The 14,015-nt window shown below is 25.9% G+C and overlaps 1 protein-coding gene across 14 annotated transcripts in view; it reads right to left on the reverse strand.

Annotated features, from left to right (window-relative positions):
* LOC127276895 (uncharacterized) overlaps positions 1-14,015 on the reverse strand; it is a 65,827-nt gene that overhangs the window by 28,582 nt on the left and 23,230 nt on the right. The window contains exons 3-4 of one of the 14 annotated variants that reach the window (XM_051298246.1): positions 8,165-9,665; positions 5,383-5,537 (exon numbers count right to left, since the gene is read on the reverse strand). The exons of 10 other annotated variants lie outside the window; for them this stretch is intronic. The gene's annotated coding sequence lies outside the window, so the exon portion shown is untranslated. Of the gene's footprint in view, positions 1-5,382; positions 5,667-8,087; positions 9,666-14,015 lie in introns of all 14 variants that reach the window. 3 more of the 14 variants (XM_051298073.1, XM_051298157.1, XM_051297998.1) reach the window with 3 other exon arrangements.

Genomic DNA, 14,015 nt, shown 5'->3' on the forward strand with positions numbered 1-14,015 from the left:
TTCACCATGTAATCCATATATTATACGAAAACGTGATTTAAATCACGAATGCATGACTAAACTGCTACTTGAAACACTATTCGCATAGTAAATGTCTGGAATATGAATAACTATTTCTTGTCTTCTTTATTTAGAAATCCATATTAAAAAAAATGTCTCAAATAATTTTATAAAGAAAAAATAAATAAAAATTATTTTCGAAGAAATAACTAAAAATCTCAAAGAATCCAAAAATATAATTACGGAAGTATATTCTTTCAAAATCAATTTTTATTTTTAAAAAATGAAAAACAAAATTTCACGTAGATCTTAAGCAAACGAGTCTTGTCAAATTTTAATGAGAAGAGGAAAAAAAAAAACAGATTTGGAATTTTTGAAATCTTTGAATATATTTTCTAACCTACTCTACATTTTGATTTTTCTTGACTAGTTCAATGTCATTCAGCTTTTTTAAATCTCAAAGATCCTATAATTATCATGACCGCCACTTTGAATTTCACGCTCCACTTCTTAGTATATGAACAAACTATATTTTCTTTATAACACACTAACTCGTTAACCTTTTGCACACCAGATATAATCACACAATTTTTTGAAGAAAAAAAAATAGAAAATTTCAAATCAAATCTTTTTTTTTTGACAGAAATACATTTCTATATCAACTTTAATTGCTCCTAAAACTCTATTTTGATAAGACTGAGAAGTGGATCCCTTTCGAAATAAAAAAAAAAGATAAAAAGATATTTTTTCAATTATACATCAAAGATTTAGAAAATTCTACAAGAATATTTTTAAGAAAAAAAATTGTGACATTAATCACTGATTTTCTCTTTAAAAAAATTAAAAATAAAAAAATTCTTTAATAAAGCCTTTTTTTTTAATTAAGAGTATAATTTTAATTTTCTTTCTGAAATATTGATTAACGTGATATAATTAATATTTCATGCTTATTATCACACTACAGGTGTATTTTTCCTTTTTATAGATATTAGAGACCGAATTAGGTCGAATGACAATTTATGTAAACGAATTTGTGACAATATTAATTTTAAAATTTTGTATTATACCAGAATTTCTAATTCGTTTAAATCTTCATTTGTCCGAATTTTTATTTCTCCGAAATTGCAAACAGCTGAAAAAACAATCAACAGATTATAGGCTCTAAAAATCGAGCTTAATTAATACCAATAAAATTGAGATTGGTTTATTCTAAAAATCGATTGTTTTTCAGTCATTTTCAATTTCGGACAAATGAACATTCGGCCAATTAGAAATCCCGGCGCATTAAAAAATTCCTAAATTCCAAACAATTCCGTTAAATGAAAATTCTGCTAAATTAAAATTCGACCTAATTAATTCTTTTTTTTAAATAAAAAGTTCATTAAAAAGATTCTGTAAAATTAAAAATAAAAATTTCGTACCTAAAAATGCATTTTAATAAAAAATTCCTATAAAATTCCAATTTAAAAAAAAAAAAAAAAAAATTCTATAGTAATTTTTATGGAACAAGCCCTCGTCAATCTAATTTGAAAAATGTATTTTCAAATTAAATGTCTAAAAAAAAAAATAGCAGTGAAATTTATTTGTTGCATTTGTCAAAAAAACTTGCACAATAAATTCCAGTCAGCAGAAATATTGGATAAAATGGCTTTAAAGCAATTTATAACACCTGTTTATCCTTGTGTCGACTATATGTCGTCGACATTGTATTTCCGTTGGCTATTTTCCGTTTGTCGCGATTGGACCGCGCATCGAGAATAGCCAATATATCCATATACTTCAGGCAAGACCATTGTACTCGTCTCCGTATATATATATATACGTTATATTTCGAATCATTGTGTTACACGTACGTCATGCTCAGCGACGCATGAATAAAGCACGTGTCGACCCATTATTAACTCTCCTCTCCGTATAAAGGACGCATGGTATATATATATATATATATATATACCAACACGCTGTTTTTCATGTCATCAATATGATGAGAGAGGCAGTAGTAGGTAATAGGTCAACCAGGTGGACGTTGAAATAAATTATTTTAAAATTTGCTACATGCCCAAATCAAGTTACATATTTTTGAGTAACGCATAAATAATAATTTTTCAAACATATATATGTATTCTCTTTTTGGCGTTACAATATATATATAAATTCTCCGTCAACACTTTCGGTTTAATTAATTTTCTCGCTTTCTGACTCATACGAATAATTTTCAAACGTGAATTTATATTTATATGTTCCGCGAGCATTCACAAGTCTAATGACGATGTGACTCATAAAAAAATAAAACTTCATTTATAATAAAAATAAATTTATTTTATTAATAATAATCGGCTACTTTATTATTATTCCAAATAAATATATTTATTTTTCTACTAAATAATTATTATTTAAATCAAAATAAATATTTGTTTATATTAAATAATAATTGGCCGCATGATTATCCCATATAAAAATAATTAGTTACAATTTTCCTTTTTTTTTTAATTAACATTTGTACGAATTTCTTTTTTCATAAATTTTTAATTAGCAAAATTTTTAGGCAACGAATTTTTTATTTTTATTCAGAAATTTGCAAATGTCCGAACAAACATTTGATTGGTGTATTTTTAAACATCACGCGCTGAAATCTTTCTGCGTCGATTGCTTGTTCGGCTATTTGAAATTTCGGACAAATAAAAATTCTGTTAAGTAAAAATTTATTTAAAAAGAAATTCCTTTAAATATATTAATTCGAAAAATAAAAATTCGCCTGAAAAATAATAAAATTCTTTAAAATTTTAACTAATGATTTTTTATAGATTCAAATACAGTTTATTTTGATTCAAATAAAAAATTATTTGGTTCAAATAAAAATTCCTCATTTTTTCGGTGAAAATTTTCTGAATGCAAAATAAATTATATACTTAAAAGATATAAATAAAGTGATTTTTCACGCATGAATGTATCCATAGTGAAAAATTTGAATTTAACAAAAAAAAAGAAAAAAAGAAGCCGCGCGGTAACAAAGAATGAGATTTGAAAAAATTAGAATTTATTCTCTCCAGTCATGTATTATGAAATGGAAAATCGAAAGTGAAAGGAAAAAAATGAAAGAAACAGAGAGAGAGAGAGAGGGATATCAAGAAAAAAAAATAGGTGCAACTGTCACAAGTATATATTATTTTGAGACGGATATTTTCTAGCGGAACGATACTTGTTAGGAAATTTCCGATCTATGACAATAATGATTCCCTTAACGAATTATCTAATTTTATTTTCTCCATTCCTTATACAATTGAATTATTGATTTCAATGCAAAATTATATATATTTTCGATTTCACATAAAATATTATCTTTTAAATAAAAAAAAAAAATTTTTTATAAATGTTTTGGATTAAAAAACCATATAACAAATAATAAACAAATGCAAATACAAAATTGAAATTTATCAATAATCTATATTATTAAAATTTCGTTTCATGAAACTAAATTTCAAAAGCTATATTCAACTTTCTCCTATACTTATAAATATTATAAATTTGTATTATTATTATTGTAAATTATTTTAAAATTATTAAATTATTACATTTTATAGAAATGATAATTAGATTCAATTTTCTTTAATGATATATCAATATGAATATTTTATAAATTTTTTGATATATGAAATTCAATTTAAAATAATCAATATTGTCGCGGAATGGAAAAAAAAAGTGAAAGATGAAAATTAAAAATTATAAGCCTTGCTCTATTTCTCGTGTGTTTTTCTTATACACAATATATCAGAATATTTGCGGAATCCGGCCTGATTTTGATCTCGATGTCATTTATCATTTGCTTTCATCACGGTGCAAATTACCAACAATGAAAAACGGTAGTGACGAGTTTGTGTCACGTCTGAATTAGTCTTGTTATAGTTGATTTCGTTTCAAGTTCTAAATACTTCATCTTCATCTTTAGAAGAAAAAAAAAAAAAAAAAAAAAAAAGAGAATAAAATATTTAAAAAAAAATTCAATTACTAAAAAAAAAACAATTTAAAAAAATATTCAGGGTGTCTACTAAAAATCTGAATTAATATTTCAGGACTTTTTCAGAACTTTCCAGGACAAATTTCTTATTTTTCCAGGACATTAAATTGGATGACCTTAAGGAATAAAAAAATTTTTAGTTTTGACTATTATTTTCATAAATTATTAAAAAAGTATCACTTAAGTAAATTTTCATTTTACTTATTTAATGAATTTTTTTTAACTTGATTGACAAAATTATAAATTTTTGAAAATTTAAAAGCAAAATATAAAAAATTCAAAGACAAAAATTAAAATTTCAGGACTTTCAAAGACATTTTCAGGACTTCCAGGACTTCCAGGACTAGTAGACACCCTGATATTTTTTAATTAAATTTTTAACTGTTAGAAAAAACCTGGTTATTTAAAAAAAAAAATGCAATCGACAAAATTTTATCTAGAAAAAAAATAGTAAATTTTTTTTTTCCCATTCCTTATCATTATTTGATATATAAAAATATGAGGTTTCGTGTATAGAATGAGCCAATTTCAAAGAGAGAGAATTTTATCCGGCAATAAAATATGAGCAAACAACGTCATTTTCTTGTGTAATCAAATTTAGCAATAATAAGCGAATGGGGTATATATAAGAAGTATATGTATTCTTTGATTGAGCACTCTTTGCGCGATGGAACCGGAAACTAAAAGAACGCGCGCGCGCACGAAGAGGACCGGGATCATCGTGAATGGTTTCAGTGACCGTTACATTCGTTTTTATTCCTACTTTGCACTTCGCTGCGTGAATCCTTCTCACGTAATGAGTTCTATTTTATTTGTATCCATTTTGGTATCAACTGCATCCGCAACAAGCGGTAACAAATAATAATTTTCCCCCATAACAAAAAAGAGCAAAAAAAAAAAATTATCCAACAAGAGATCAAACCTTATAATTTTTTTTTTAATCAAGCAATTTTCAAAATTGAACTAATTTTCAAAATTGAGCTATAAATTTCCAATTTAAAAAAATTTCAATTTATCAAAAAATAATTTTTTAAAAAATTAAATTGTATTTGAACCAATAATTTCTGTATTTGAAACAAATACCATCTCAAATAATAATTATTTGAAATATTTATTTGATAATAGTCAAATAACCGATTATTTGTATCAAATGAATTTTTTTTCAGTGTAACTTTTTGAACAGTTTTTACGAAAAAAGAGTCATGGGTGTTTTGTTAAAATAAATAAAATAATAATTAATTATTTTTTAATTTTAATTTATAAAAACAAGTCAAAAAAAAATTCGTAAAATTCGAAGCCTGAAAATAGGCAAATTAAAAAAAAAAAAAAAAAAAAAATGTAAAAAACGTCCTGTAAAATAATCTCACCTGAGATAATTGTGAGAGTAAAAATCCACTATATCAATATAAGTAATCCTCGGAAATTATATCCTTGTCTCATGGACACACAACACACAATTTAATATATTATCGGTTTTTTTTTTTATTTTTTGCATATAATCACCTTCACTGTCATCAGTGCACTAAACAGCAGAGAAACACTTTATTTATATGTATACAAAAACTCACACACAAAACACCGGCTACTGTTTTAAACTTTGCTTATCAACGATTCGCGTCATAAACGATTGCGAGTTAAAAGGCCGCGGTTCCTAAAGCAGAGAAATTATTCAAGTACTGACTGATGGTATTCTGAATGACTTGCCCCGCACACATACACACTTATATATACATATTAACTTGAATGATAAAAATATCACTCCGTGGAAAAAGGTTAATAGTGCCAAGTAAATATTTCTCTCTTCAAAAACCGCCACTGATTATTTATATTTATTTGCTCAATTATTGAATTTACAATTCAAAAAATTTTATCTAACATTTTTTTTTGTCTCATTTATATATATGATTAGAGGAATAAAATTTTTATTAACAATCGAATTCACACTCATTTGAAATTATAATTATCCATATTATTATTATTATTATTATTATTATTTACAAATTTTTCTATAATTATTATTATTACTAATATTGAATTAAAATAATTAAATTTACTCTAATAATGAAATTTTAACAGTAAAATTATTTATCCAAAAAAGAATAAAAAAAATTTCTCCAATTATCGATAGATTTTTCTATAATTTTTTTTTTATATAGAAAATTTCCTAGACTATGCAATTTTTAACTATTTGGCAATTGTCCAATTACAATATATTGTAATTGTGTTTACACTATATTTTCGTAATATTTTAAAAACTAATTCTAACAGACGAAATTTATAATATATATATATATATATATTGAAACATATGAATATATATATACAAAAGAGAAAGAGAGTAAAACAAAAAAACATTGCAAAATCTAATATTATTAAAATTCCTTTTAATATTAAACATTAAGACATTTCGTAAAATAATTTTAGATTTTCTAAATTCTATTTTTAAAGCACATCAAATTTTTTGGAAAATCTATGCCAGGAGTCGTTGAAAATAGTCTTCAGGACACACGAGGCATTTAAAAAAAAAATGTCATCCATTAATAATAATGAATGTAAATTATTTTTTTTTTTCAAAAAATTTCATTCGTATTTTCCAAAAAAAAAAAAAAGATAATAAATTGAACTTGTCATTAAATACGTGAAATGATAAAATTTATCGCATTTCTAATTTTTACGAAAATAAAAAAATAAAATTTACTTTTTTTCTAATATTTGTGTAAATAATAAGAAAATATTAATAATTAATAATAATTAATAATAATGAAAATAATATTGAAGAGAAAAATTAACGCAGAAGTTGATGAAAAGCATTTCATTTTCCTCATCTCTAAAAAAAAAAAAAAATGAGAAATGGAACATTCTGAGAAAATAGAGATTGTCTATCTGCAAACTTGAAATTCAGTTTCAGGTCTTGAAAATAAATAAAAGAAAACATTATCGAAGTTTATTCGATTTTCACTTTTTAATTTAAATGAAAGTTGTATCACAAAACATGAATGTATACTTGTAAAAGTCCAGTAAAAGAATTTATTAAACTCATATATATATATATATATACATATACTTATAAAACTAATTAAACAAGATTTGCAGTTTAAACAAAATGAGAAAAAAAAACACCATAACTCTCCACTGACTATTTCATTTACTATACATTAAAATTATAATTAATTTCAAAAATAAAAAAATTAATTAAAAGAAAATATAAAAAAAATTCAGTTTAAATAATAATTATTTAATGTAATTAGAATTTAGTTTCTTTGATATTGAAAACTATATATACTGTTATCAATAGTGTGCGCAGAATTTGAAGATAAACATTGGTTATTACGATTCTGCTTGTTAAGATGAGTAAGGCTATCTGAAAACCTATTTTGAGCCTCGAAGAAATAAACAATTGCTAAAAAAAAAAGAAAGAAAAAATCCACTGACAATGAGCAGAAGGCTGCATATGCTTTGATAACATAATTGCTAAATAAAGGATTGTTGGTCACCAATAATCACTAATTTCATACAAATCAGAGTCTCATGAAATAAAAATGCAATCGGAATTTTTCTGCAATACACACGAGAATATTCTAGATAATAAAATAATAAATAAAAATAACGAAAAAAAAAATTAATAATTTTTTTTATTTTAAATACTAAAAAGTAACTCAAACTTATAAAAAAACATAATAAATTAATAAATACGATCTATTTAGAATTAATTAAGTTTAGTTAGAATTAATTTAATTAATTTAGAATTAATTTAATAATAATCAAATTACTTCTCTAAATAGATCATTCTCTATTTACTCTTCCTGCATAAAATTAGAAAAAAGAAAAAATATATATATATGGAAAAATAATTTGCTTTTCATCATCAGTTGCTCCCATTAACTAATTTACAAAATAAGAGAGTAATAAAGCCTTTAGTCTGAGTGTAGGACTTGCAATGTCTATAGTTAACGAAACGACAGAAATTCCAATTGAATGAGCTTAATAACATTCAGAGAGAGTGTGTGTGTGTGTGAGAGAGAGAGACATCACTATACTAATTCACTGAATCTTTAGCCTTTCTATCACTAACTTTTACTACTATAGGGACGATTAGAAGCACGCACGAAAACACCGAGAGTATAGTAATAATCATATATTATAATTTACGATTTAATCGTGCAAGATGAATCAAAGACATTTTGTTTTTTCTTTTTGCTTTCATTTTTATATATCTCTTAGATGATTAATAAGTCAGAATTTTTTTTTTTTTTTTTTTTTCAAATCTGATTTCGATCGATAAATTATATTGACCGTTAGCAATTTCAAACCGAGAGACGTTTCGGCCCGGTAGGCGGTAGGCACGATACTACTGGATAATGTAGTGGTCGAGTTAGTCGTCAGTCGTCACCCTCCTCGCTCGTCTCCCTTCCAAACACGGAGGACGTAGTACGCATTACCGGTGCTATTTCTCATGTCATCCGGTTCGATCTCGTCAATTTTCGTCACATTATACGTCCGCAGGAAGTCTGATATGTTCCCCAGGATCAATGCCAATTTTCGATTTTCCTTTTTTTTTTAAACCCCAAAATTCGTAAAATCCGATTTCGGATGATTTTTTTTTAATTCCGAAATTCGTAATCCGATTTACGATAATTTTTTATTGATCCGAAATTCGTATTCCGAATTTTGATGATTTTTTTTTAATTCGTAATGCGATTTCCGATGATTTTTTTAAATTCTGAAATTCGTAATCCGATTTTCGATGATATTTAATTGATCCGAAATTCGTAATCCGATGATATTTAATTGATCCGAAATTCGTATTCCGAATTTTGATGATGATTTTTTTTAATTCGTAATGTGATTTCCAATGATTTTTTTTAATTCCGAAATTCGTAATCCGATTTCCGATGATTTTTTTAATTCCGCACTTCGTATTCCGAATTCTGATGATTTTTTTTTAATTCCGAAAGTCGTAATCAATTGAATTACGAACGATTTAAAGAGAAAAAATTCCCAAGCGCCGGGAATTGAACGCACGACCCTAGCGCCCTAAAGTCGATACCCTAACCACCTAACCACGGACGAACGCTAAAAAAATTTGCATAATAGTATAGAAGACAATCAATTTCACTATTGTTTTCACTATTTTTTTTTTTTTTTTTTTTTTTTACAATATCCTCAGTTGTTTTCACTATTTTTAACTAATTCATCGATTTTTATTAATTAATCAGATAAAAACAAATTTTGAATAAAAAAAATATTATAATACAAAATTCATGAAATTGTTTTCACACTTTTTTTCTTGTTGAAAATATTTAATTTTGCTGGCATCGTGAAAATTTGTCATAAAAGTTAAATCCGTACGTTTTACGAAAAGGGAGGAGGGTTTCGGTTTATTTTTGAACACGCGCAGGGAGTGTATAGAAATCTTTTTCTTTTTTTTCGGGAAATAAAAATAAAAACAAAGCCGAGTTAACAAGCAAGATTCAAATTTAGTAACGGGAAATTAGTGTCAGTGTCTCATTTTTTTTTTTTTTTTTTTAATTTAAAAATGAAGCAGCAGCCTTGAGAATGATTTTATGATCTCAATTATATTACATTATTTTTTTTATATTTTCTCTCACCATATGTTGTTTCATGTTAGAAATAATATTTTCTCGCTTACCTGCAACAAAAAAAAAGTTTAAAAATTATGCATTTGAAAAAAAAAGTGGTGCGTGTTTATGTTTTTAACCAATTGAATTTGCAAGTGTAATAAATTAATATAATATAAATAAGCAATATATAACGAGCAATCTCATGATCGCAGATAACTTAAAAGCAGTTCATGCGTTAAATCACCTTGCATTGCCAGGGGCTTAATATTCGGTTGCAGAGGCAAAAAGGGGATGCTGACCGTGTCCCCTACGATAGATTGATCTAACTTTCCAACAAGATCATTTACTCTTTAATCTTCGAAAATCTAAGCAATACATTTCAATCTAACAATGCAACCGTGAACAATTTATGTTTTTCCATTAAAATCAAGTAGGCAGAAAATGCCATTCTCTTTTTACAATCCGTAGTTTTATTTCCGATTTTTATTTAGCATCGAAATGTTTCGAAATGTTTTTTAGAAAATAAATCATTAAAATCTTTCTTCTATAAATTTTGAACACTTAAAAAAGGAAGAAAAAGATTCTTTAGGCTACTTAATGATATGAATACCCATACAAATTTATTCCGTCTGAAATCGGGTGTTAATTATCAGGAAGATTCAAAAGAAAGGACATGATACACAAGGACCACTCGTGATTTTTAAACGAGGTCGATAAAAGTTAACCCCTCGACCTATTTTTCATCTTATAAATATATATACTTAAAGCAACAACATTTTGGGGCTTAAAAACACACCACGTGTGTTTTTTTCACTCACGTGACTTTAAATCCAAGACGAAGATGGTTCACTGGGTCATAAGGCGCGGCTCAGAAACTTTTTTTTAATGTGTCTCCGAATGTCATTGTACTCATTAAATATACAGTAAACAATGCGTTCGTGCACTCGAAAAACCTACGCGCACAAAATTTTTTCCCTCTTTTATTTTTACTCACATCTTACTCTTATAATTAATAATGATAAAATTTCAAAATTAAAATTAATTTTACTAATTATTTTTTAAGAGTATACGTAATTTTTGGAAAAAAATATATATTCTCTCATCTATATTCTGACCTTAATTTTAATTTAAGCAACACATAACCGATTTTTTTTACCTAATGAGATTTTAATGAACGATTTCCTGTTCTGAAAGAAAATATTTTTGTAAAACTGAATAATTTAATGAAACATTCATTATTAATACGATAAGCAAAGAATAACAAATAAGAAAAATTATTTATATATAAAAATAGGGGAAAAAAATCATGTTCATAATAATGAATTTCTTCTATTAAACTTTTTTTCAAATTATTTTTTAATGAAAAAAAAACACAAATTTTTATAAATAGCAAATGAAATTCAAATAAACAAACTAAAAATACAAAAGGATTTTAAATTTGTTAAAAAATTATTCTTAAAATCGTAGACAAAAAAAACCTAGTTTATATTGAATAATTCGTGGAATAAATCTATATTACTTGAGATTTATCGAAGCGTGTAATTAGTGACAAACCATAAAAGAGGTTTTTTAATGCAACGATTATCAAAAAGTCCATTCATTTTATAGCATAAATAAATATATATAAAATTTGCCCTATTTTCTTTATAGCCGAGTTCATTTTGTTCATCATACCGGAGCGCAAAATCTCAATCATAAATTCAAAAGTTGTCTGCAAGTTCGCGAGTTAATTTCTATAATTCGAACAGCAATGACTATTAATTATTTTCTGCATGTAAAAGAGATTCTCATTTTATATATATACAAGAAAAACCTTTTCTAACAGCGAAAGCTAATTGTAATCCAGTCATAATTTAACCAGGCAATAATAGTCATTTAATTTTATATATTGATGAAAAAAGAAAATAAAGTGCGCATGCATTTATTGAGAAAGTGTAAATAAAAAAAAAAAATTAATAAAAAATACATAAATATGTAAAAGACAAATTTAATGACTCATTAATCAGTTGATAATTACTACCTTATGTCTTAAATTATCATCTTAAAAAATGATGAGTAATTAAATTAACTACTGAAAGTGTCAATTACAATTAAACAAAAAAAAATAATTATTAAATATTATTTTTTCTACTACTTCTAATAGAACAATAATAATAATTTTTTTTTTAATTCACATTTGGGAAAATGGAGAAATGTGAAAATTAGACCCATAATGATGAGAGATGTAATTATTATTATTGTATATGAGAAACTAAATAGATGATACAGTTGCTCATTAAGGATCATTTAAACTCGAGTTTACGATCTTTCCACGACTTCTTGAGAGAAAATCGTGAAAGGTATACATATATATATTTTTGCGAAAGAATTGGTCAGGAACCATAAAACCCATAAAGAGAATTAGAAGACTATAAAGTTCTTTACTATCGTCGATTCGCATATACACGTTCTTGGAAAAAAATAAGTGAGAAAGAATATTACAAAATGGTCAAAACTCAACAAAAGTTCCAATTTAAAAGCATTTTATTTTCCATTCATCGCAATATTACTTGCTTTGGAAAAAAGTTTCGATAATTTTATCAGTAAAATTTTTTTCTCTCAAATCAATAAAAATATATCTAAATAATTTTTTAAAAAATTTTATTTCTTTTAAAATATTTTAAGAAAAATTATATTTGAAAATTTCAATTAAAAAATATTCTATTTTTCAAAAATTTACGATTTCTTTGGAAATATTAAAGCGAAAAATTCTGCCAATTTTGTATCGAGATAAAATAGATGTAAGTTGACTTTTTAGCGGAATTTAGGAAAACTTGGATAATTTCTTTTAAGTGAATTCGTCGTTTTAATACGTCAACTGTAATTCCGCTTGGTTCCGCTCAACGAATCGACCTACTTATGTTCGGCACGCGATCCTCCACCTCCATAGCGCCTTTCAAGAACCACCTCCTGACCCTGCCCCTGCCGCATCCCAATTTAGAGCCGTCGCCTAGAGCCACCGGGACGGGACGTCCGCGCCAGACAAAACCCAGGAATATATGTATACCAAGAGAAAATAATAATAATAAAAAAAAAATAATAATAATTCCTACAGGTACGTTAATTTCCCCCCTCCGAATTTATTAAGAATCAGATAAACGATCGAAAAGTTACCCTATTCCTATACCTGACCCACAAACTTTGTAAACAAACGCACCTCGTCCGAGCTTTCAGTGTAATTACAAAAAAAAATATTGATAAATTTTTTTATAATAATACTAGTACAATATAAGGTTGCCCTTTTTGTTTCGGTGAAAAAAAACGAGAGTCATTGTCATTTTTTAAAAAAGTGGGAACCAGCCACTGAATACTAGAAATATTTGAAGTATTAAAAAAAAATATACCTCTAACCTTATTTAACAATCGGTGATATTTCGGACGATTCATCTGATGCACATGTACGATTTTAAAAAATTTCGAACACTCCCGGAATTAAAATTAAATAAACAATACTTTTTCTATAAAAATTGAAGAGATCGCGATTTTAAGGAATTTCGAACACTCCTGAAATATTAAAAAACAAAACCATTTCTAAAGATTTTAAAGAACGCGATTTTAAAAAATTTTGAACACTCCCGGGACAAAAACTTTATTAAAGAAAAAAGTTTCTTATATTTTCGTTTGCGAATTAAAAAAAAATCCAGCACTCTCGAAGTTATTTACATCAAATTGTGAAAATTCAAAGAAAATAACAGAAATTCAGAAAAATTTACACTCGTTTCTTAACAGGTCTTAACAGGTCAATGCACGAATTGCAACTGATTTGATTACGAATTTTGTTTACGACATTCAGCCCAAGGTGTACCTTTTTCCCTCAATGTAAACATACAAGGCAGGTATACCAAAATCGCTTCAAAATACTTTGAAATTACAATTTTATTCAATTGAATTAACTTTTCGAATTTCAATATGCAAATTTTTTTTTTCTAGCTAAAATAATATCAAAAAGAAAAAAAATACTAAATATTCGATATTTTTTACAAAAAAAAAAAAAATTATTTTACAAAACAATTTCTTAATAAAAGAAAATGAATTTCGTGCTTTAGTTTTATCATAACGGTGAGTAAGCCCGTAACCGAGTTCTCTCTCAACATACCGGTAAATCTGCAAAAATTGCGTTCCGGCACGTGCGTATATATAACGCAAAACAATTGTATTTCTTATTTTTTAGTGCGCAGATGGAGACAAGTGTTTAGACATTTCCGGTTATATGATGATGAGAGACAAAAGTCTCTCTCTCAAAAAAAAAAAAAACTCTCACTTAAAAAGTACATATACAAATTATATACAATAATTTTAATCCTATATAATTAAAGTAATTTTTACTCGCGCTCTACTTTGTTCAAATTTTCCACAGTCATGTAAATAATTACATTAAT

Source organism: Leptopilina boulardi, unplaced genomic scaffold, assembly GCF_019393585.1.
Source record: "Leptopilina boulardi isolate dan_hultmark-lab unplaced genomic scaffold, ZJU_Lbou_2.1 LbouV2_1, whole genome shotgun sequence".
In the NCBI taxonomy this organism is placed as follows: Eukaryota; Metazoa; Arthropoda; class Insecta; order Hymenoptera; family Figitidae; genus Leptopilina; species Leptopilina boulardi.